Raw genomic sequence first — 25,848 nt, 5'->3', positions numbered from 1 at the left:
TACTGGGTTTCGAGTTCTTGGCAGTACCACATTTCAATTTCTGCATGTTGCCCTTGATGAATTAGAATTAAAGTGCATTGTGGTTGTTAATAAATAAATATATATATATATATATATATATATATATATATATATATATATATATATATATATATATATATATATATTCGAGAATAGCTGGAGTCAGGATCCATAGTTTAGTAGAAAGTAAACGCTGGACTCGTAGAAAAGAATTTATTCCTACGTTTCGAACCCCGTCCAGGGTTCATCTTCAGGGATATATATGCTAGCACCTCATCAGTCTGGTCAAGCTGATTCCACTGATTTCAGACCTCATTCACAACCAGAGCCATTTCTAAACACCAACGACAACTTTACATGCAGCATTTCCCACATTACATAAGACGGTGTGTCCCCAGACACACCAAAACTACAAGACAAGACTCTATTTCCCACTTCATGATTTCTCAACATATATGTGGCTCTTCTTCATTTTCTTCCCAAATCCCACTCCGCCAAAATGGCAGATAATAATAAGATGTTGGTGAAGAGAAACCCTTTGCTTTATTACGAAAATGACAATCATGATTATCTTGTATTTCTTCTGCTAGGACAGAGTAATGGATTTTTCTTGTTATAATCAGATTCCTCACATGATATAGAAATGTATAATTTGTAATAATGATAATAATAATAATAATAATAAAATCTTGTCATGGCTCCCTTGGGGGCCCCCATGGCTCCCAGGTTGAAAACCACTGGACCAACCACTTCGCTACCTTATGGCGTACCATACAGATGAATGAAATCACTTTGCCGCAGCCGAAATAGGAGGAAAAGTGCCACCCGGGATGGAAGAAGGGCTCTGCGGGGTGGGTGTCAGTCTAGATTAATTCGGGCGCTAATAAGGATTGGCGAGGTACCACAGAGATGAATAAAATAGCCCAGCGGTAGCCTGAAAAAGGGGGAATTGTTATGAGGTTATCACACGTGGCTTCCACAGCTTCCCCAGCACCGACCGTTGAGAGTTCGTTTCAATGAAAACGACTTTGGTTACAATAATTTACTTTATTAAATCTCCAAATATCAAATTATCGTTCCGTCATATATGTAGCAAAGCTGAAATTATGAACTAAGAGACTGTACGAATGTTAGACATACTGTTGAAATGTTCTTAGATATTTCTAGATTTCTTTAAGCGAAGTCATATTTCAGTTATTCAAATGGAGGTTGTAGGTAGGGTGTGGGAGGAAAGATAGCCCAATGTGATAACCCCTTTACATGAAGTGGAAGAGGGTTGTCGACGAAGACTTGTAGTTTTCGATTGGTGAGGGGAGGTGGGTACGGATATGATTATAAATAGGGTATGATGAACAAATGAACCAAATGAACAAAGGGGATGATAACAAATGAACAAATAAACCAAATGAACAAAGACTACCCGGTGTGGAAACGTTATTGAGAAAATGTTTGGCTCGTTTTATGTTATTCTTGATAAGAAAAAGAATATATAATAATGATGATGATGATGATAATAATAGTAGTATTAGTTATGATAATAATAATAATGTGGATAGGAGGTAAAGGGAACACGGGCTGAGGGAAATACTTTTATTTCTGACTAGTTTCGCTTGCGTGGCTTCTTCAGAGGAATAGTCACTATTCCTCTGAAGAAGCCACTCAGCCACTCATTCGTCACAATGTTCACACAAATAATAATATTAATAGTAATAATAATAATATTAGTAGTAATAATAATAATAATGATGATAATGATAACAATGATAATAAATAGATCAGCGAATGAATTCAAATAAGGACAAGGTCGTCGAGGTTAATGACGTTAATGACGAACGGAGTAATAATTTGAAACTAGTTTTGATGGCGGAAGGATTTAGAAAAAAAAAAAAAGTGATGGTTAAGGGTACTTGCCGCCCGTGTGCGAGTGTGGAGGTCACCTTCATTCAGGCCCCCTTCAACTTGAACTCAAGTCAACCCTGCACACACACACACACACACACACACACACACACACACACACACACACACACACACACACACACACACACACACACACACACACACACACACACACACACACACACACACTTCAACGAATGGATGGCTTAGAAGACGTTCTGAAGAAAAGTGAAGTCTGTGGATCCCAACGCAAAGAGAAGTGCCTAGTGTTTTTGCAGGGTGGGGGGGAAATTGCTCGTGGAGTAGTGGGAACGTAGGGAAAGAGGAAAAGGGGAGGGATTACTGAGGGAAATGGAAGGAAATGAGGAGGGAGTAGACTTTGACCAGCCAGACAAGCGGAAGGTAAACAAAAGACTTAGCGAGGATCAAATGTCTAATAAAAATGTAAAGATTAGAAGTATAGAGAGGAGCAATACAGAAGAAAGTGACGAGAATATGTTCCAGGGATTTAAAGAGGGTGGGGGGGACACAACCCCCCCCCCCGACTGATAAGACTAGAGGAGAGAGTTGATAAGGTGATCGAGGACTTGGAGCGTAAGTTAGGTAACGTAGACTCCATTTTTCAAAGAATTGAAAGGTTGGAACAACTAGAGAAGGCTAACAGAAACTTAACTGAAGAAATAGAGGACCTAAAAAGACAGTTAGGAAATGTAAAGGAGGAGAATGAGAAATTGAAGAAGAATAGTAATGAAAACAGAGAGAAACTAGCTACAGAAGCTAAAAATTGGAGAATAACTCAAGAAGGGAATAAGGTTTCATTCACTGACATAGTCAAACAGCAATTGAAAGAACATAATGAAGACTCAGTTATTAAAGTGATGAGACAGAAGGAGAATATAGTAAGAGAATTAGCTGACAAAAAGAAATGTATAATTATATTAGGAATGGAAGAGAAACATAACCCAGATAGAACTGCAAGAATCAAGGAGGAAAATGAAAGAGTAAACAGTTTATTAAAATTAGTCCAGGAAGATGAACCAGAAATTATAAAGGAAATTGAGGAAAAATTCAGACTCGGAAAATATAGTACAGATAAGACCAGACCAATTAAGATTAAATTCAGGTCACAAACAACAGCAGAGAAAATTCTATCCAAGACAGGGAAACTAGCAACAAATGATCAATATAAAAAGGTATGGATAAAAAGAGAAATGAATAAGGAGGAAAGAGAGGCAGAAAAGCAGAAAAGAATTGAAGCTAAGGCAAAAAACGAGGAAAGAACGGAGTCAGAGAAAGAGAGATTCTATTGGAGAGTAGTGAACATGAAAATAAAGCAGTTCGACATACTAAAGAAAAACTTAAGGGAAACAGAGAATACAATGGAAGTGGCAGAAAACTAAGAGTGTCTTACACAAATATAGATGGATTGATAACAGGATTGAATGAACTGAATGATTATTTGAAAGAAAAAGAACCGGACATAATGGGAATTGTAGAAACAAAATTAAAAGGCCCACTACCACCCAACAGTGTAGGACATGATACATACAATTATTGGATTAGAAACAGAGAGAAAAAACAAGGGGGTGGAGTTATGTTCCTGACTAAGAAGGATATAAACGTGAAAGGTGTCATATATGGAAAGAATACAGTAGAGATGATTATGATAGAAGTGGAAGACCGAGATAAGAAGAGCAGAAAATTTGTGATCAATTATGTGCCTCCGAAAACAGCCTCATGGGAGGAGAGTGAACATAAAAGTATGTTAGAGGACACAAAGATAGCATTAACTAAAATAATGGAAGACGGAGGAAGAATAGTTATGATGGGCGACTTTAATTGCAAAGAAATCTGCTGGGAAGAAATGACAGTAAAGAGTGGTGATGACTCATGGGGAAATGCTCTACTTGAGATGATTACTGACCATTCAATGACACAATGGATACAAGAGAACACTAGGTATAGAAATGAAGAAGAACCATCGAGGCTAGACTTAATAATTACATCTGAACCTAGAATAGTGGACAAGATTGAATATAAAACACCAATAGGTAAAAGTGACCACATATTGATTGAACTGGAACTTAATGAAGAAAAATATATGAAAAGAAATGAACAATATAGAAAAGGAAGAATGATGTATGAAAAAACAAACTTTGATAAAATAAGAGAATTCTTCCAACAAGAAAACTGGGAAGAAATATACAAAGAAGAAACAACAGTGGAAGAGAAATGGAATATTTTGACAAAAATTTACAAAAAAGGAGTGGAAAAGTATGTCCCAAGACAAAAACAAGAAAAAGAATATGTAAAATGCTGGTACAACAAAAGTTGTAGGGAGTTAAAGGACAAAAGAGACAAAGCCTGGAACAGATGGAAAAAAGACAGAAGACCTGAAAAATGGAAAATATATACTGGTTATAGAAATGAATATGTACAAAAGTGCAGAGAGGAAAAAAGAAAATATGAAAAAGATGTTATAGAAAAGTGTAAAGATCAACCAAAACTATTCTACAGATTTGTAAACAATAAACTGAAAAACAAACAAGACTTAGAGAAATTAAGACAAGGAGGAGTTGAATACACTGAGGAAATGGAAATGGCAGAAATTATGAACAAACATTTTAAATCAGTGTTTACAAGGGAAAATATACAACCTGAAGAGATTGAGTGGAAGGAAAAAGTCCCCCCTATGGAAGAAATAGAAGTAACAAAGAATGAAATATTGACACACTTGGGTAATTTTGATGTCAGAAAATCGCATGGGCCAGATGAAATAGCAAACTGGATTCTGAAAGAATGCAGGAATGAACTGGCAGACAAAATACATAGCATAATAAGCAGTTCCTTAAAAGAAGGAAAAGTTCCAGAAGATTGGAAAAAAGCAAATATAGTACCTATATATAAAGGAGGAAATAAAGAAGAACCTACCAACTATAGACCAGTCTCTCTAACAAGTACAATAGCAAAAATATGTGAAAGAATTATCAAAAGTAGATGGGTAAAATACTTGGAAAAAAACAACGTACTAAATCCAAGGCAATTTGGATTCAGACAAGGACGATCATGCGTCACCAATTTAATATGTTTCTATTCAAGGCTAATAGATATAATACAAGAAAGAGATGGATGGGCTGATTGTGCATTTCTAGACCTAAAAAAAGCTTTTGACAAAGTACCACATAAGAAGTTGCTTAAGAAATTAGAATATGAAGGAGGAATACAAGGTAAATTGCTAAATTGGATGGAAGACTTTTTGCAAGAAAGAAAAATGAGAGTAGTGATAAGAGATCAGCACTCAAAATGGAATGAAGTAATAAGCGGTGTCCCGCAGGGAACAGTTCTGGCCCCAATAATGTTTGCTATATATATTAATGATATGGATGAAGGAATTGAAAGCTATATGAGCTTCTTTGCAGATGATGCAAAATTACTGAAAAGAGTGAAAACTGAAGAAGATTGTGAATCACTACAGAGAGATCTAAATAAAGTACAAGAATGGAGTAGGAAGTGGGAGATGGAGTTCAATACAAAAAAGTGTAGTATAATGGAATTTGGAAAAAGCAAAAACAGAATAACAGGATCATATAATTTGGGAAAAGAAGGAATAAAAAAAGTAGAAAATGAGAAGGACCTGGGAGTCATTGTTATGAATAATATGTCACCTGAGAAACATATAAATAAGATTTTTGGAGAAACTTATAATTTAATAAGAACAATCAAAGTGGCATTTACATACCTGGATGAAGAAATGGTGAGGAAAATCCTAATCACCCTGATAAGACCAAGATTGGAATATGCAGCAACGATATGGTCACCAAGTACAAAAAAATGTATAAAAAAACTTGAAAGAATACAAAGAGCAATTACAAAACTGGCACCAACACTCTCAAAACTATCATATGAAGAGAGACTACAAAAACTTAAACTACAGACACTAGAGCAAAGAAGAGAGAGAGGAGATTTGATAGCTATTTACAGAATCATGAAAGGCATAGAAATTACTGATAGAGAGAATCTGATAAAATGGGATGACAGAAATACAAGAGGACACGGAAAGAAAATAAAAAAAGACAGCTATAGAAGAGATTTTAAAAAGAACAGCTTTCCTCACAGAGCAATAGACAGTTGGAACAAGTTAGATGAGAAAGTGGTGTGTGCAAAAACAATACATGAATTTAAAAATAGTTTAGATAAAATGAGATATGAAGACGGGACCCCACGAGCATAGCTCCCCTTCCCGTAAAATACAACTAGGTAAATACAACTAGGTAAATACACACACACTCAAAAAGGATAATTATAGAAAATATTTGAAAAAGAATAGCTTCCCACACAGAGTGGTGGATATCTGGAATAAATTAGATAAGGCAACAGTGTGTGCAAAAACTATACAAGAATTTAAGAACAAACTTGATGATGAAAGATACAAACACGGGTCAGTACGAGCAAAGCTCCCTTCCCGTATAACACAATTAGGTGATTACACACACACACACACACACACCTCGTGGCGCAGTGGTTAGAATTGTCGACTGCCACTATGGAGGTCCAGGTTCGAATCCCGCCCTGTGGATGGGGAGTTGCGGGTGTGTGTGCGTGTAAGGTCACAGCATTACCCATCAGGGTAAAAAATACTTTTTTTTTTCCAGAGCCATTTTTCTTTTTTTTTTTTTCACCAGAGCCATTTTTTTTTAATTACAAGAGCCATTTTTGATACTTCCAGAGCCATGTTTTTGCAGGTTCGATTTCCTTCAAACTATTGGAAGGCTAACTCATTACTCATGTCGGAGCGAGTTTGCATATGTACAGTGTACGTATGCATGCGGTGATGTGGTATTGGGTATGGTGCATTGTACATGTAGTCAGCGCGTTGATTGGGCAGCTAGTTGCATGCAACCAATGAACTTCCCTGCATACGGGTACCATGCAATTCGCAACTAGCGACATTATGTAGCACGATAGTCGTGTAGAGTCTAGTCAATATGTACTACTATACGCGCGCATGCAGCTGATACGAAGCTAGGCTAGGTAAGCCATTGAACTCTAGCAGCTATACCGCGTACACATATGTACGTACATCAACAAATTAAAGTTGATTGATGCGTTGCGTTTATGATATCGATTGATAATGCAATGATTGATCACGGGTAAGTTGTGTTTGCTCTGATCCTTTCATCATTGGTGATGGGATTCATGGATTGCCAAATGATGGACAATGCATGAAAAACGTTGAATCTTGCTGAGGGAGCGATTTTTTGTGGGGGATCGCTCCCGCTATTGGATTTGCGAGAGCGACATTAGAACTTTCCCGAGTGAAATCGCTCGTCGCTCCCGTGTATTTTTTTTCGCTGTTACCCATAGATTTGTCATATATGAACTCTGAGCTCTCTTCCGAGAGGGAAATAGCTGTCGATCACGAGTCCAACACGTGATCCAAGACCTGGCGAATCACACACACACACACACCACACCATCGTCCTATGTGGATCCCGCCCTGGGCTGAAATAATTTCAGTATCGCTACACTGCGAGTCGTTACTTCAATTCTCGTGGGCGGGGAGTTGTGTGTGTGTGTGTGTGCGTGTGTGTGCGTGTAAGATCACATTACCCATAGATCGGTCATATATGAGCGCTGAGCTCTCTTCCGGGAGGGAAATAGCTGTCGATCAGGAGTTCAACACGTGATCCGAGACCATGGTGAATCAGTCCTCTTTTGAACAAACATTAAACAACCTCACCAGCCAGTCCACCATCACTATACCTTTTTTAAACACTCCACATGACACCCATTCAACCCAGGTGCCTTACCTGCTCTCGTCATTTTAACAACTGATTTCACCTGATCTTTCTTTATTTCTCCTCCATTTTCCTCACTCATCACAATCATTGTCTTAGTGCTTCCCACTGCAACTACCTTCCCTATCATCTTTCACATTGAGCAACTCCCTAAAATACTCATCTCTCCATCTGCACTTTTTACCTTTTCTTCTCTACTTGATTCGCCTCCTCTTCCACTTTTAATTTCTTTCCAAAACATCTTTTTATTATTTTCAAAAATTTGTCATATTCTTACCTCATTTCACATCTGCTCTCCTCTTTGCCTCCTTTTTCTTATGCTTTACTTCTCTTTTCTTTGTACCTCTCATATGATTCTCTCGTCCTGTTTTGTAACCAATCTGTGAATGCTTGCTTCTCTTCTACAACCTTCTTTGCTTCCTCATCCCACCACTCATTACCTTTCCTTCTATTTCCTCCCATCCTCCTTGATCTACACACCAACTTTGCACACCTTGTGACTTCCTTCTTGAACCATCCCCATTCCTCCTCCACTTCTAGTTCTACTCTATCCTTTACTCCCACTCCTCTCTCAACTTCTTGTACTCCTCCTTTTCTTTCTCATTTAAGCTGTTTACTCTAAGCACCTCCCTACTTTCTGTTCCTTTCCTCTTTCTCCATGTATCCTCCACTATCAACTTACCTTCCACCAAAAAATTATCTGATATTCCCCCATTCTCTCCCCGTCTAGGGTATTGGCTGCATGTTATTGTGCCATAGTAATATGCAGTTGATACTTTAGGGTCTATATGGGGCGCCCCTATGGATCAGAGCCACACATCGTTTTGTCTGTGATAGAGGAAGACTCTGATCATAGAGAAATGATGACACTTTTATCATACTGCGACTGTCCCTCCGTTGTGCTGTCCCCCCAACCCCTTGTTACTGTCCTGTACCATTTCTCTGAATAGTCATTTCCTTTTTTCACCTACACTGTGATGGGGGAAAAGAATGCTACCACCAAGTCTTCCCACTTGAGTCGTAAGAGGCGACAAAAAACGGGACGGGGGATAGGACTGGGAATCTTTCTACCTTTAGCCCCACAGGGGACATTCCTAAAAAAGTAAAGGTATAAGAGGGTCTAGGAGTTTTCTAACCAGTACTCTAAGGTTTGGGTCATTTAATGTACGTGGATGTGGTATAGATGAGAGTAAAAGGGAAGAGACAGGCAGTATGTTTGTGAAAAGAAAGATGGATGTGTTAGCATTAAGTGAAACCAAGTTGAAAGGGAGGGGCGAGTGTGAGTTTGGGAGTGTAGTTGGGAGGTTCTCAGGAGTGAAGAAGGGACGAGGGAGAGAAGGGGTGGCTATACTAGTATGTGAAGAGATAGGTAAGCATGTGGTGGAGTGGAAGGAGGTTTCTTCAAGGTTGATGTGGATGAAGGTGAAGCTGGGAAATGATATGTGGGTCTTTGTAAGTGCATATGGGCCTGGTAGTGAAAAGAGCATAGAGGAAAGGAAGGATTTTTTGATAGATTTAAATGACTGCATAGAGGTGTTATGAAGAAATGACAATGTAGTTGTATTGGGAGACCTTAATGCTAGGGTAGGAAATGAACCAATAGACAGAGTGATTGGGAAGTATGGAGTTCCAGGAAAAAATCGTAGTGGAGAGTTGATGGTGGAGATGTGTCTCGAAAGAGAGTTGATGATAGCAAATACAGTGTCTAGGAAGAAGTTCAAGCATAAATAGACATGGGAGAGGGTGGTGGATGGAAGGGTGGCAGATAAAGCATTAATGGACTATATAGTGGTGACCAGGAGTATGGTAGGAAGAGTTAAGGATGTACATGTTCTAAGGGGAGAGAGTGGGGGGAATATAAAATCTTTTTCTGGTGGAAGGTAAATTGAGAGTGGAGAATAGGTGGAGAAAGAGGAAAAGGGCAGAAGGTAGGGAGGTACTTAGAGTGAGCTGCTTAAATGAGAAAGAAAAGGAGAATGAGTATAAGAAGTTGAGAGAGGAGTGGGAGGGAGTGAAGGATAGAGTAGAACTAGGAGTGGAGTAGGAATGGGAATGGTTCAAGGAGGGAGTCATAAGGGGTGCAAAGATGGTGTGTGGATCAAGGAGGATGGTAGGAAATAGAAGGAAGGGTAGTGAGTGGTGGGATGAGGAAGCAAAGATGGGTGTAGAAGAAAAGAAGCAGGCTTTCATAGATTGGCTACAAATTAGGACGAGGGAATCGTATGAGAGGTACAAAGTAAAGAGAAGAGAAGTAAAACATAAGATTAAGGAGGCAAAGAGGAGAGCAGATGTGAAATGAGGTAAGAGTATGACAGAAATTTTTTAAAGTAATAAAAAGATGTTTTGGAAAGAAATTAAAAGAGGAAAAGGAGGCGAATCAAGTAGAGAAGAAAAGGTAAAAGGTGCAGATGGAGAGATGATAATGGAAAAGAAGACAGTGAGAGGAAGGTGGGCAGAGTATTTTAGGGAGTTGCTAAATGTGAAGGAGGATAGGTAAAGATAGTTGCAGTGGGAAGCGCTAAGAAAATGACTGTGATGAATGAGGAAAATGGAGGAGAAATAAATAAAGGTAAAGTGAATGCAGCTGTTAAGATGATGAGAGCAGGTAAGGCACCTGGGTTGGATGGATGCCATGCAGAATGTCTGAAAAAAGGAGGTACAGTGATGGTAAACTGGCTGGTTAGGTTATTTAATGTTTGTTTAAGAGAGGGTAGAGTGCCGGAGGACTGGAGGAGTGCCTGTAATGTTCCGCTTTACAAGGGAAAAGGGGACAGGTGCGAGTGTAGTAGTTTCAGAGGGATCAGCTTGTTGAGTGTAGTTGGGAAGGCTTATGGGAGGGTCTTGATTGAGAGGATTAGGAGAGGAACAGAGGGAGTAATTGGTGAGGAACAGTGTGGTTTTAGGATAGGTAGGGGTTGTGTAGATTAGATTTTTGTGGTAAGACAGATATGTGAGAAAGCTACAGGAAAAGAAAAGGATGTTTTTTGGGCTTTTATGGATTTGGAAAAGGCTTATGACAGAGTAGACAGGAAGACACGGTGGGAGGTAGTGCAGATATATGGGATAGGAGGAAAGCTGTTAAGAGCAGTCAAGAGTTTTTACGAGAGTAGTAGAGCTTATGTTAGGATTAGAAATGGAGAGAGTGAAGGGTTTGAGGTAAGGGTGGGACTTCATCAGGGATGTGTTATGTCAACCTGGCTGTTCAATCTATACATGGATGGGGTGATGCGAGAGGTGAATGCAAGGGTAGCGGGGACATAATAACATAAGAATGAAGGAGACTGCAAGAGACCATAAGGCCAACACTAGCAGCTCCGGATCCATCACCACCTGTCATCCCCACCCATAATGTTGTCTTATCGTTTCTTAAAACAATTGATAGTTTCAGCGCTTACTATATGGTTACTAAGTTTATTCCATTTGTCGACCACCATATTAGTAAACAAATTCTTGCCTATTTCTTTTTAAATCTAAATTTGTCCAGTTTATAACCATTACAGCAAGTCCTGCCCTGTTGTTTTAATATGATGACCTATTTTGCATCACCCTTGTTAAAGCCTTTGATCCACTTGCGTCTTTCCAGAGAGTGTAAGTTAAGGTGCCTAAGCCTCTCTTCGTAAGGCAAATTTCTGAGTCCATGTATCATTTTGGTCATTCTTCTCTGTACTGATTCTAGTGAATTGATGTCCATTCTATAGGACGGAGACCAAAACTGTATCACATAGTCAAGGCTGGATCTAACTATTCCTAGATAGAGTTTAATAATTACCTCTGCACTTCTATTCATTACCATCCTAGCAATGAAACCTAATGCTCTGTTAGTTTTATTCCTGGCGCTAATGCACTCTTTCCTGGTTTTAAGGTCCGGACTCACTAGAACTCCCACGTCTCTCTCGCACTCAGTTTTCTCTAAAAACGTGTTATCTAAGCTCTTATCTATTGTCGGGGTTGTGTAGCCCTACGTTTAACACGCAACACTTAGAGATATTGAAATTCATTTGCCATTTCACCGACCATGTGAACAAATTGTTAAGATCATCCTGCAGAATCTCTGCGTCATCTCCTGACCTAATTAGGCGTCCTTTTTTTGGTGTCATCCGCAAACTTACTAACATCACTATTTATCCCGTCGTCAAAGTCATTTATTTACATAATGAACAACAAGGGACCCAAAACCAAGCCCTAGGGGAACCCACTAGTAACATTGCCCCATCTAGATTTTACTCCATTTATGGTGACCTGCTGTTTTCTGTTACTGCTCCAAGCTCTAATCCATTCTAACACTTTTCCTCCTATGCCATGAGGTTTGATTTTATCTATTAGTCTCTGGTAGGAGGTTGCAGATGGTTAAAGAAAATGGAGAAAAGTGGGAAATAAGCCAGTTGTTGTTTGCTGACGACACTGCGCTTGTAGCAGGAACAGAAGAGGGATTGAGGAAGTTAGTGACAGAGTTTGGGAAGGTGTGTGAAAGAAAGAAGTTGAAAATAAATGTAGGTAAAAGTAAGGTAATGAGATGTACAAGGGGAGAGAGTGGCAGCAGGCTGGAAGTGAGTATTAAGGGAGAGAGACTGGAGGAAGTGGATAGTTTTAGATAATTGGGTGCAAATGTGGCAGGAAAGGGAGGAGTGGGGGTGGAGGTAGAATGTAGATTGAGAGAAGCAAGTAAATGCCTTGGGGGATTAAAAAGTGTAATGAGAAATAGACATTTGGGAATGGATGCTAAAAGGAGATTGTATGAAGGAGTGATTGTGCTGACAGCACTGTATGGGGCAGAAACATGGAACATAAGAGAGGAAGAGAGAAAGAGTTTGAATGTGTTTGAGATGAAATGCCTGAGAAGTATGACAGGGGTTACTAAGCTAGATAGAGTGAGAAATGAGAAGGGGAGGAGGAGAACAGGGGTGGAAAGGGAGTTGGGATATAGGGTTGATGAAAGAGTATTGGGATGGTTTGGACACATGAAAAGAATGGTTGAAGAAGGATTAGTAAAAGAGGTGTGGAAGGCAGAGTTGGAAGGAGTGAATATGAGGGGGTGTCCTAGGATGAGATGGATGGATGGGGTTAAAAGGGCATTGGGAAAGAGGAGAATGTCTGTTGAGGAAGTACGGGACAGGACAGAAGATAGGGGTGAATGGAAAAGGGTTGTGTATGGGTGATGTTATGATGCATGAGGTGGAGTGGGTGGGGGATGGGGGGCAAGGGAGTATGTATGAGAAATAAATTGACGCAGCCCAAAGGGATTTCTCCCCATCTTCTCCTTTTCTGCATGGGAGGACGGAGAGGGTGGGGTTGCTGAATTAATGAAGCGGCCTTGCTGTGGATGTGCTGTGTCTTGCGACACTGCTTCTGACCCAGGGCAGTGGACAAGATGCAGGGATGACCTGTTATCCAGAAGGTGCCAAGATAAGAGGGTGGAGGGGAGTGGAGTATGTAGGGGATGGAATGGGTGGGAGTGGTTTCTATGCCTCTTTCTATTGGCTACCTCCCTTGTAAGGGGGAAAAAAGATTTGGTATATGTATGTACCACTATGTAGTCCATTAATGCCCTATCTACCACCTCTCCATCCACCACCCTCTCCCATGTGTACTAATGCCTGACTTTCACCCAAAACAATATTTGCTCTCATCAGCTCTCTTTTGAGACGCATCTCCACCATCAACTCTCCACTACAATTTCTTCCTGGAACTCCACACTTCCCAAACACTCTGTCTATAGGTTAATTTCCCACCCTAGCATTAAAATCTCCCAGTTTCACTACATTGACATTTCTCCCTAAACCCTCTATGCATTCATTTAAATCTATCCAAAAATCCCTCCTTTTCTCTACACTCTTCTTCTTCTAGGCCCATATGCACTTACAAAAATCCACATCACCCCAGCTTCACCTTCATCCACATTAACTTAGAAACCTCCTTCCACTCCAGCACATGTTTACTTATCTCTTCACTCACTAGTATAGCCACCCCTTCTCTCCGTCATCCTCTCTTCACTCCTGACACCCTCCCAACTACACTCCCAAACTCAAACTTGCCCCTCCCTTTCAACTTAGTTTCACTTAGTGCCAACACATCCATCTTTCTTCTCACAAACATACTGCCTATTTCACCCCTTTTACTCTCATCTGTACACACACATTAAAAGACCCAAATCTTAGGGTTCTGGTTGAAAAACTTCTACCAGACCCTCTTTTGCCTTTGCTTTTTTTAAAGAATGTCCCCTTTGGAGCTACAGAGAGAAGGATGCTTAGTCCTATCCCTGTCCCATTTTTCTTGCTTTTTACAACTCAAATCAGAAACTTGGTGGCAGTATTCTTTTCCTCCACCACAGGGTTTGGTGAAAAAAGGAAATGAATATTCAGAGAAATGGTACAAGACAGTATCAAGAGTAGGGGGACAACATAATAGAGGGACAGTCGCAGTATAATTTAGTATCATCATTTCTCAATGAATAGAGATTTCCTCTATCACAGACAAAATAATGTGTGGCTCTGGTCCATAAGGGTGCCCTATATAGACCCTAAAGTATCAGCTGCATGCTACTGAGCAGCTTTTAACCCCACAATAACATGCAGCCAATACCCCAGACAGAGTATAAGGAAATAATGGCTTCAAGGGATGTCTCACTTGTCTACTCTGTAGTATTTATGGAGTGGTTGAAACATGTACTGAGTGTTGGAGGTAAACCAGCTATGGGTGTTGTGCCCTGCTGTGGAAACACCATTTTTGCTGCATTGTCTTAGACCTAAGTGGTGTGACAGGGGACAGAGATGACCCTTCATCCAATAGGTACTAAGATGGAAGGGGTGGTGAATAGGTTTTGGATGGGTGTAGAGTGATTATATGCTTTAACTTGGCCATCCCTAGGTACTGGAACTGGAAAAAGGAGTTAAATTTGTCATGATCAGATGTTGCTCTAATTTCCTTTGATACAAAAGGGTTGTAAATGATTAAGGAAATGAAAATAGTTGCTTGTAGTTAACCATAGAGATCTTGATGGAAACTGAGAAACATTAATTTTGACAATGTAGATCTGAGGTAGGTCTATAAAAAATATGTCATAAAACAACAAAATTACTCTGTAATTGGCAGTTGCCAACAAGTCTATGAGAAGCAACACCATGTGAGGACAGAGCCTTTATAAGTACACTATAACAAGCAAAATGTCATACAAAATATCAAACAAAATGTCCTGCTTTGTCCTCACTTGGTGTTTCTTTTGATAAAACAGTTACTCCATGTTCTAGTATTGATTTAAGAAAATTAGATTATCAGTTGAGTAGGATTCATATTCAATCAGTAAACTGCTGGTAAGATACTAAAATTGAAGGTCATGTAAATTTGGATAGTGAATATGCATAAGATATACTAAAATATAGGTTTATAAATTACCCAGTAGACAACCTTGAGACATTCTGTAGTAATATTGGTCAGATAACATTAAGAAAAAGGTATACTGGCTGGGGACTTCACAACAGAGTAATATGACAGGTTACTTATGTGAGGAAAAGCTTAGAATGTGTGAGAGAATTGTTAAGTAAGATGATAGTTATTTTATGGAAAACTGAGAATGATGTACATATTCCTGTACAAAAGAGCAGGCTGTAAATGGAATTGGAGAATTACAAGTAGAACTAATGAATATTTTTTCTTTCCTAAAAGCATGGATTGGGTTAGTTTTATAAACTGACTTTGCCAAATTGCTTTTTGTTAACACTTATTTTTTCATTAATTGCTCTTGTTTGTGGTGTGTTTTTTGGTAGCCAATACTTCGATGTAATGTTCAACTCCAAAGTTCAAGATAAAGGACTTATAATTGATGAGAGGGTCTTGAAGAACTTGAAGAGTATGAATTACACTGGTTGACAATTTTTAAATGTTGTGTGCCTCACAAACGAGACACTGAATCCAAATATCATCTTGAAAAATGCTTATTGGCTACAGATTTAAAGATATGTGGCATGTAATATTTTATTATACTGTACAGTGTGTGTCATTATGTTTTAAACTCTAATCCATATCTACTGCCTTTTAGCTTGACGCTTATAGTGGGTTGAAGAATCATCTTTTGCCAATGCCCAGCAATAATTTACAAGCATTGTTGTGCTCTTGTTTACCCTGATATTGCTTTTCCATGGTTGAAATATCTTGGTGAAACCTTTCACCATGTTTGTCACCAACTGCCCCAGAATTCGCTGGAAAAAGGTCTGAATGTGAGTCCAAAAAGTGGATTTTAAATGAAATGTTACATCCCATGTTCCTGTAAGCTTTGATGAGGTTTTCCACCAATTCTTCATAGTTTCCTTCCCTTCTGTTTCTGAGAAATCCCTTTGCCATTAACTTGAATGCTTCCCCAAGCAGCTTTCTCCTCCCCATGAAGGGCAGATTCAAAGTTATGATCTTTAAGAAGCTCTCAAATCTGAGGACAAATGAAAACTCCCTCTTTTATCTTAGCATTGCTCAGTGAGGGAGATTTTGATGTTAAATACTTGAATCCCTGACCAGATTTGTCCATAGCTCTTACTAAATTTTTCATTTTGAGCTCCAGTTTTTTGTTTGGCTCACTAAGAGGTAGATGTTGAACATTTTTCTTCACAGCCTCCAATGATTGATGAGGTGGCCAGTCTCTCCTGATATAGTAGGAACCTCTTGCACAACTGTCCTATTCACCCAGAAAGCAGTAGTACTTGGTGTATCTGCCCTGCAAGCCAATCACAAGAGCAACAACCTTTAACCCCTTACCCAGCAACTTTTTTTTGGAGGAAACATTTCGTTTTAAGACAAAATTTTGATTGCTTCTTTTTATAGTATTTTTCATGCTGATTATGGAAATAACTTTTATTTTTATCTATTACCAATATTTTACTTGAAATTCTATTTTGAAGATACCATTTCCGGCAAAAACGAAATAACTCGTCTTCCCCTTTTTATTGTCTCTTTACCAGCTTTAGAATCAAAAGTAAAGTGAAATTACACACTTATTTGACTCATTTTTATATCTTACCTTATTGATAATCTGGGATTTCCAGCAAATGGGAAGCCTGGTGGGAGGAAGCATATTTTGTTCCAACACATGTCGAGACCAATGACGTAAATCCTTCTCCTCCTCACTAGAGAGAGAATAGCCATCTTCAGAAGAACTTACATTCTTGTCTGATGCATCCAATTTTTTAATTGAAGCTTCATATTCTTTCTAATCTTCTGACCTTGATATCTGGGCATAATTTATTTATATATATATATACAGTATATATATACATATATATATATATATATATATATATATATATATATATATATACACATATATATATATACATATATATATATATATATTCGTAAATAGCTGGAGTCCAGGAACCATTATTATGGGAGAAAGCATACGCTGGACTCGACGTTCGTCAATTTATTCCGACGTTTCGAACCCTGTCCTTACCCTGAAGACGAACCCCGGACAGGGTTCGAAACGTCGGAATAAATTGACGAACGTCGAGTCCAGCGTATGCTTTCTCCCATAATATATATATATATATAAAACTAGTGTGTGTGCTCAAAAGCAAAGGGTCTGCTTCCTTTGATACCCTATCACTAACAAATGCATCCCGAGGCGGAAGAGACAGCTACCTCACAGGATTCACTAAGTATACTTGTTGACTGCCAAAAAGGCCCCAGATTCAACAATTATACTCATCTCTGTCTGTTTTTTAAACAATATGTTAGGACGAGTTTACTCATCGCACTCTGAAAAAGAAAAATTGGGTGAAGATGAGTTTACTTGTCTTTGCTGAACAAGGGGATCCACAGAGCTGCCATTGATATTCACCATATTTTATGCATTGCAACTTATGCTGTATATTTTCATGAGTGTCTTTCATATGTTGTGCATAGCCCACAGGAACTGATGATTCACTGTTGCCATTCTGCAAAAAGACACCTTTCAAACTCGTTTTTGATCAATCTATGAACAGCCTCCAGTGTCTGGATTCATATTCGATGCCAGGTGGTCCCCTCAGACTATCAGTATAGTTGCAGGCCACTAAATCACCTTCCATTATAATGAAATCGTTGAACTACTGCTGATGGTCATGAAATTTTGAAATTGTCACAGCTTCTTGGAGATTCCACTGCTAAAGATGAGAGCCTAGCAGCTCTGCCTTACTCTTGGGTACTTGCAGATCTCTGACAAGGTCATGGGGTTCCCCTTGTATTATGAGATGTGGCCTAGAGGAGTGTGCTTCATCAAAATTTGGGCCCCTCTGTAATCCAGCTCTTTCATCCTTCTCTGCTTCCTCCTCACCACTTTCTTCATTTGACTCGAAGGATACTGAAGTTGGTCCATCAGGAATACGTAGACCTTCTCCATGTGGAACTGGGGGAATAGCTGATGGAATGTTTGGATATTCAATGGACACCTTTTTCTTCTTTGATAAGCCCTTTTGTACTGGAGGTACCATGCAGAAATAACAATATTGGTATGGTGTCTTGACTCCTGCCACATCATTGGCTCAACAAAAGGCATTCCTTTCCTCTTCCTGTTCAACCATTGGCAAAAGGTAGTAACACAAGTGTTGCAGCATATGTGAGAAGCCCAGTTCTTATCCTGGTCACTAATCATGCATCCAAAATATAGGTGATATGCCTTTCTAGTCATAACAGTTATATGGTGCTTCTATGATGCAAAGATTTACCCACCACAAGTGTAGCAGAAGTTGTTGGCCTTACTTGCACAAGTACAGTATGAGACATCTGAAAGAAGAAAACAAACAGTTAGAAGATAAACAGAAAATTTATTAATAAATTTATCATTATAATACAGAACATGACAGCTTAGCAGAAGTATTTATATCATTTGGTAGGAAAAAAATAATATAAAGTGCCTCACATGCATATCAATAGCTTGCTCAGGGAATATTTATTATAAATTTAAAAAGTGTATGACTAGGAAAATCACCTACTTTTCACCTCAAAAAGTAAACTTGCACAGCACAACCACCTATGACTGCTGGAACAATACTGAAAGACAGTGAGATTGTGAGTGTGGTAAGAAACACACTGCTGCAAGCCTTTTGAAACCTGTTGTGACATGTAGGTGTATCTTGAAAAGTAGAGCTAACAAACAATTTTAGCCATGATTTTCATTATCACCAACCTAAGATTAATTAGAAATTGATACTCTGGTTTCAGAACCACCTTGATTGTTGACCAGTACAGTATTATTGAAGCCAGATGCTAAAAGTGACTAAAGATCATGAGACTGAGATAAAAAGACATACCATAGTTGGTTGGAAAATATTTGATGAATATACGATGATCATGAGAGGCTATATAAATCTGAAGCATAATATTTACAATTAGTGTATTATGCCAGCTATAATGTAAGGATGTAAGACTTGGAAACTGAGGAAGGTGATGGAGACAAAACTAAGGAGTACACAGGAGAATGGAGGGGACAAGGCTAGGAATAACACTGAGAGATAGGAAGAGGGCAAGTTAGATGAGAGAGCAGACTAGAGTGAAAGATATTGTGGAGGAGTTAAAAGAAAGGAAGTGGAATTGGGCAGGTAAGTTAGCATGAAAGAATAATGGACAATGGAGCAAATGTATTACTAAGAGGACATTGCAAGATGGGAAGCATGGAAGAGACGAGACAGGTTGGAGAGATGAGATAAAGAAGTTTGCAGGACTGACATGGCAGAGGTTTTTGAGATTATGTGAGTTTTGGAATGGTATGAGAGAGGCCTTTGTTCAGCAGTGGACTCAAAATGGCTGATTGATTGATTGAAGACTTTGATATGCTTGGACAGCATATAGTCACCAGGTGCCATAGACCGCTTTTTGGACATGGGGAGTATTGTGTCTGTTGTTCTTGGCCAGTTCTTGAAATTGAATCTATCTTGGGGGCGGTCTTCCTCTTCTTGCCATTCTCAAACAAACAGTACAGGTTCTTGCAACCTGGACACTATGGCACCTTGCAGCACAAAACATCTACACAGGAACACACACACAGATAATAAGCAAGCCCTTAAAAAATATATATATATATATATATATATATATATATATATATATATATATATATATATATATAAATATAAACTCGAACAACAACCCCTCAGAGAAAACCCTACCACACCTGACAAGAACCATATTAGCAAGCTGTTACTCAAGACAAATACTCCAAAGCTACAAATGACCTAATTAAAAGGAGGACCATGGAGATTAAAAGCAGGAGAGACGAAATAGAAAGAGTAGAACTAAACAAGCTTATCAACAAAATGCAGAGATAAGAGAAAAGAAAGAGAAACATGGTTGAAACAGAGGAAAGTACTTAGAAAGGTTAAAGTATTAAAGGGAAAAAGTGCAGAGATGCTTTAAGAAGACAACAAATGATATATATGAAAGATAGAAATGGGGAGATCATTAAATGCAGGGACAGAATGGTAAAAAGAGTAGAAGAATTTTACCAAGAGCTTTACTCGTCAAAGACCGTAGTTGAGTCAGTAAATGCATCTGTAGACCTCGGTAGTGTGCCAGAGATTACAAAGAATTAGAATTTGCTCTAAAAAATATGAAACAAGGAAAGACACGTGGAGAAGATGGTATATCGATAGATCTGTTGAAAGATGCAGGGAAAAAAGTTCATATTAGGTTGGCTCGGTTGAACACCCAGTGCTTATGTCAAGAAAGCATTCCTGAATCATGGTGCAATGCTATAATGATTTTGCTTCATAAAAGAGGAGACCATGATCTTAGTAACTATCTACCGACTAGCTCGCTATCAAATGTATATAAAGTATTCTCCAAGATCCTTACAAATAAACTACCAGTAAGTCGAGTTTTAGATGGAAACCAACCGAGAGAACAAGCAGGCATTAGGAGCAGATACCCAACTCTAGACCATTTGCAGGCAATGAATCAACTAATCGAGAAAACAACAGAATACAATAAACCACTGTTTATCTTTTCTAGATTACAAGAAGGCCTTGACTCGGTAGAACAAATAGCAATAGTAAACTCGCTACACAATCAGGGTACAAACAAACAGATCATAAGGGTTTTAGAAAATATTTATGTGAAAGGTACTGCTGTAATATGACTATATAAAAATACAGAAAAGATCAAGATCAAGAAAGGAGTACAGTACAGCAAGGCATTACAGTTTTACCCAAATTATTTACAGCTTGCTTGGAGGAGATTTTCAGAAGATTGAATTGGGAAAAGAAAGGTTTTAAGATTAATGGTGAATATTTGAACCACCTTAGATTTGTGGATGACATTATTATTTCATAAAGAACAGAAGACTTGCAAGATATGCCGAGTGATCTGAACAAGGAAAGTCTCAAAGTAAGTTTAAATATGAATAAGACCAAAACCAAAGTAATGTTCAACATGAAAGTTCAAAGTAAAGAGATTATAATCGATGGTGAGAGTCTTGAAGAAGTTGAAGAGTATAATTATTTAGGCCAGATGGTAAAAGTGACAAAAGATCATAGTAATGAAATAAAAAGACATATTACAATTGGTTGGAAAGTGTTTAGTAAGTCTAATAAAATCCTGAGAGGTTCTTTACCTTTATGTTTGAAATGTAAAGTTTACAATCTATGCATTCTGCCAGCAGTAATCTATGGGTGTGAGACTTGGAAACTGATGAAGGCAATGGAAACAAAGCCATGGACTGCACAAAAGAGAATGGAGAGACCAATGATGGGAATAATGCTGAGAGACCAAAAGAGAGCAAGTTGAATGAGAGAGCAGACTAGAGTGAAAGATATTGTAGAGGCAGTAAATTAGAGGAAGTGGAATTGGGCAGGTAAGTTAGTGCGAACAACTGATGAGCGATGGAGCAAGTGTGTTACTGAGTGGACACTGCGAGATGGGAAGTGTGGAAGAGGGAGACCAGAAAGGAGGTGGAGAGACAAGATTGAGAAGTTTGCAGGAGTGATGTGGTAGAGGTTGGTGCAGTCGCATGAATCATGGAAGGCTATGAAGGAGGCCTTTGTTCAGCATTGGACTCAGGATGGCTGATTTGATTGATTGACTCAAGACACCAGTTGGCATGAAGACAGTACCAACACGAAATAGGCCTGGCCACAGATTCAAACTGACCCAGATGCAACCACTACACAGAAGACACAGAACACCTCATGCTACAATGCTCCACACTAACAATCCCAGACAACACAGTATCTCTTTCCTACATGACTTATGGTCCTGCCTAGGAGCTGTTGTCAGTTTCTTGGAGGCTGCAGGTCATCTGCAAGAAGGAACAGGGGCAATAGATTGATTGATTGATGGAACACTGCTGAGAAGCACTTAAGATACCTCTAAAATGTCCATAAGTTTTGGCTGTGCTTTTGTTACTTTACTGAAAGACTAGTAGTATATAACCTAGCCACTGAGGTAAGATAGAGTTTGGTGCCAGCCTGTTAGGTAGTCAGTGGAGGCTTTCATATCTCTAGTGCCCAGTGGTCTGTGCTATCATTCACCATATGAGGTATTGACTGCATAATTTTATGCCGTCATTGCTTTAAGTATGTTAGTGACATTCCTATAGACCAGTCATGCACCATTCTTGTATGGTTGGAGACTAATCTCCACTCAAAAAAGAATGTTGGTCACTTTTAGCTTCTGCTATCCCTCTCCAAAAAGTTATCCTTTATCATTTCTAAGACTGCGCTTTTTAAGTGCAATACTGTCCCCAAGGATAAAAATGCTGGTTTTTTTATAACAAAACACAAATGCTCTGCTGTCATTATGATGTTCTACCTTTCTCTACCCCCTTTTAAATCCTCTACATCCATTTCCCTTTGTTCTTCCCTCTCAGCTAGAATTTTATCCATAAACCCATCTGTTTATGGTGAATTTCCCATTTTCAATATACTGTATCTTGTCACCCTTTTCATTGTTCCTGAGACCTACAGTGAGTACCTGTAAGTGGTGGGCATATGCAACAGATGTCAGAGAGAATTGCCTCACTGCCATTTGGGGCAACAGATCGATTGATTTACAAATTAATAAGTAGCAGAATGAAGTATAGGTGAAGCAATTAAATTCAGTTTTAATCTTGAGACATCAAATCAAATCAGATCAGCCATCCTGAGTCCACTTCTGAACAAAGGCCCCCTTCACAGCATTCCATGATTCACACAACTGTGCCAACCTCTGCCATGTCACTCCTGCAAACTTCTCAATCTCATCTCCACCTTCTGTCTGGTCTTCCTCTTCCACCCTTCCTATCTTGCAGCATCCACTCAGTAACACACTTGCTCCATTGCTCATCAGTCGTTCGCACCAACTTACCTGCCCAATTTTACTTCCTCTCTTTTACCACCTCCACAATATCTTTCACTCTAGTCTGCTCTCTCACCCAACTTGCTCTCTTTCAGTTTCCCAGCATTATTCCCATGATTCACACAACTGTGCCAACCTCTGCCACATCACTCCTGCAAACTTCTCAATCTCGTCTCTCCACCTTCTGTCTGGTCTTCCTCTTCCACCCTTCCTATCTTGCAGCGTCCACTCAGTAACACACTTGCTCCATTGCTCATCATTCACACCAACTTACCTGCCCAATTTTACTTCCTCTCTTTTACTGCCTCCACATCTTTCACTCTAGTCTGCTCTCTCACCCAACTTGCTCTCTTTCAGTCTCTCTGCATTATTCCCATGATTCACACAACTGTGCCAACCTCTGCCACATCACTCCTGCAAACTTCTCAACATCATCTCACCCCTTTCTGTCTGGTCTCCCTCTTCCACCCTTCCCATCTTGCAGCATCCACTCAGTAACACACTTGTTCCATTGTTCATCAGTTGTTCACACCAACTTACCTACCCAATTTTACTTCCTCTCTTTTACCACCTCCACAATATCTTTCACTCTAGTCTGCTCTCTCACCCAACTTGCTCTCTTTCAGTCTCTCAGTGTGATTCCCATCATTGATCTTTCTATTCTCCTTTGTGCAGTCCTTTGTCAGTTTCCAAGTCTCACACCTGTAGATTATTGCTGGCAGAATACATTGATTATAAACTTTACATCGCAGACACAAAGGTAGAGAGCCTCTCAGGACTTTATTATACTTACCAAACACTTTCCAACCATTTGTAATGCATCTTTTTGTTTCGTTATCGTGATCTTTGGTCACTTTCATCATCTGGCCAAAATAATTATACTTTTCAACTTCAACACTCACCATCAACTATAATCTATTTACTTTGAACTTTTGTATTGAATATTACTTTAGTTTTACTCTTATTCATTTTTAAACCTTACTTGAGACTTTTCTTGTTCAGATCATTCAAAGGATTACAAAGGATTACAAAGGCGGAGCATGCCGACAGGAGACCTTTTGATCCATATCAGGTCGGATGCGAAAAAAAAATCATATTAATAATAGAATAATAAATAAAAACTATGATAATGTAAATAACAAATAAAATACATAAATAAATGTATAGGTATAGTTAAATAATAAACTAACAGGTAAATAGTAAATAATAATAAACTGACATATAACTAATAATAAATGAAAATCAGACAGACAAATGATAACAAAAACAAAAACAAATAATATAAGATAAATTATAATCATTACAGCATCTTACTTAGGTATTTATCTAAATGATTCTTAAAGCTTCGAACTGAACTACATTGCACTACTTGTGCAGGAAGTTTATTCCATTCATTAACTACACGGTTGGCAAAGTTGTTTCTACCTACTTCCAAATTGAATCTATTTCCGGACAGTTTGAGACCATTGTTTCTTGTCTGATTCTCATTCAATGTAAAAATTTGGTCACTTTTGGTGTTGTAAATTCCCTTTAGAATTTTAAAGACCTGTATCAAGTCACCTCTGAGTCTACGCTTTTTTAGGGAAAACAGATTCATATGTTTTAGTCGATTTTCGTATGATTTATTTTTGATATTTGGGATCAGTTTTGTGGCTCGCCGTTGTACTTTTTCCAGTCTGTCAATGTCTTTAATGAGATTCGGTGACCATACGGAAACAGCATATTCCAAATGTGGACGAACTAACGATTTATATAGCTTGTTAATGAGTGATGGACTTTTGAAATCAAAAGATCGCGCAATCAGTCCTAGAATCTTATTTGCTTTCTCAGAGGCTGAAATACACTGCTTGGATGATTTGAGGTCGTTACTGATAATTACGCCGAGATCTTTTTCACCATCCACTTTTGTTAACGAATTTCCAAATAACTTGTAATCGTACTTACTGTTATTTTTACCTATGTGCATTACCTTGCATTTACTTGTATTAAATTTCATTAGCCACTTTTCAGACCATTGCTGTAATTTATCTAAATCTTCTTGAATATCTAATTGGTTTGAGTGATCATTTGCCACTCCGCACAGTTTTGTATCATCAGCAAATTTGGAAACAGTAGATTTTAGTCCATGATATCTTGCAAGTCTTCTGCTCTTCCTAGAATAAGAATAAGGTCATCCACAAATCTTAGGTGGTTCAAATATTCGCCATTAATCTTCAAACCTTTCTCTTCCTAACACAATCTTCTGAAAATCTCATCTAAACAGGCTGTAAATAATTTGGGTGAAATTGTATTGCCATGTCATACTCCTTTCTCAGTCTTGATCTTTTCTGTATCTTTATGTAGTTGAATTATAGTGGTAACTTTCACATAAATCTTTCCTAAAACCCTTATAATCCATTCATTTGTACCCTGCTTCCATAGTGAGTTTAGTATTTCTATTTGTTCTACCAAGTCAAATGCCTTCTTGTAATCTACAAAGGCTAAACAGAGATATATTGTATTTTGTTTTCTCAGTTATTTGGTTCATTGCCTGCAAATGGTCTAGTCAACTATCTGCTCCTAAAGCCTGCCTGTTCTCTCGGTTGGTTTCCATATAATACTTGACTTAGTCTGTTTGTAAGGATCTTGGAGAACAATTTATATACGTTTGATAGCAAGCTAATCGGTCGATAGTTACTAAGGTCCTGGTCTCCTCTTTTATGCAATAAAATTACTATAGCATTGCACCATGATTCAGGAACACTTTCTTCATGTAAGCACTGGGTGTACAATGGATTGATTGATTTACAAATTAATAAGTAACAGAATGAAGTAAAGGTGAAGCAATTAAATTCAATTTTAA

At 38.6% G+C, this 25,848-nt stretch overlaps 1 long non-coding RNA gene across 1 annotated transcript in view; it reads left to right on the top strand.

Annotated features, from left to right (window-relative positions):
- LOC143020354 (uncharacterized) overlaps positions 1 to 25,848 on the top strand; it is a 164,707-nt gene that overhangs the window by 58,820 nt on the left and 80,039 nt on the right. The gene's annotated exons all lie outside the window — the stretch shown is intronic.

Source organism: Oratosquilla oratoria, chromosome 39 (assembly GCF_046742065.1).
Source record: "Oratosquilla oratoria isolate Oo_2021 chromosome 39, ASM4674206v1, whole genome shotgun sequence".
Classification (NCBI taxonomy): domain Eukaryota; kingdom Metazoa; phylum Arthropoda; class Malacostraca; order Stomatopoda; family Squillidae; genus Oratosquilla; species Oratosquilla oratoria.
Note: the sequence above shows the minus strand (reverse complement) of the source record. Positions and strands in the feature narration are given on the sequence as shown.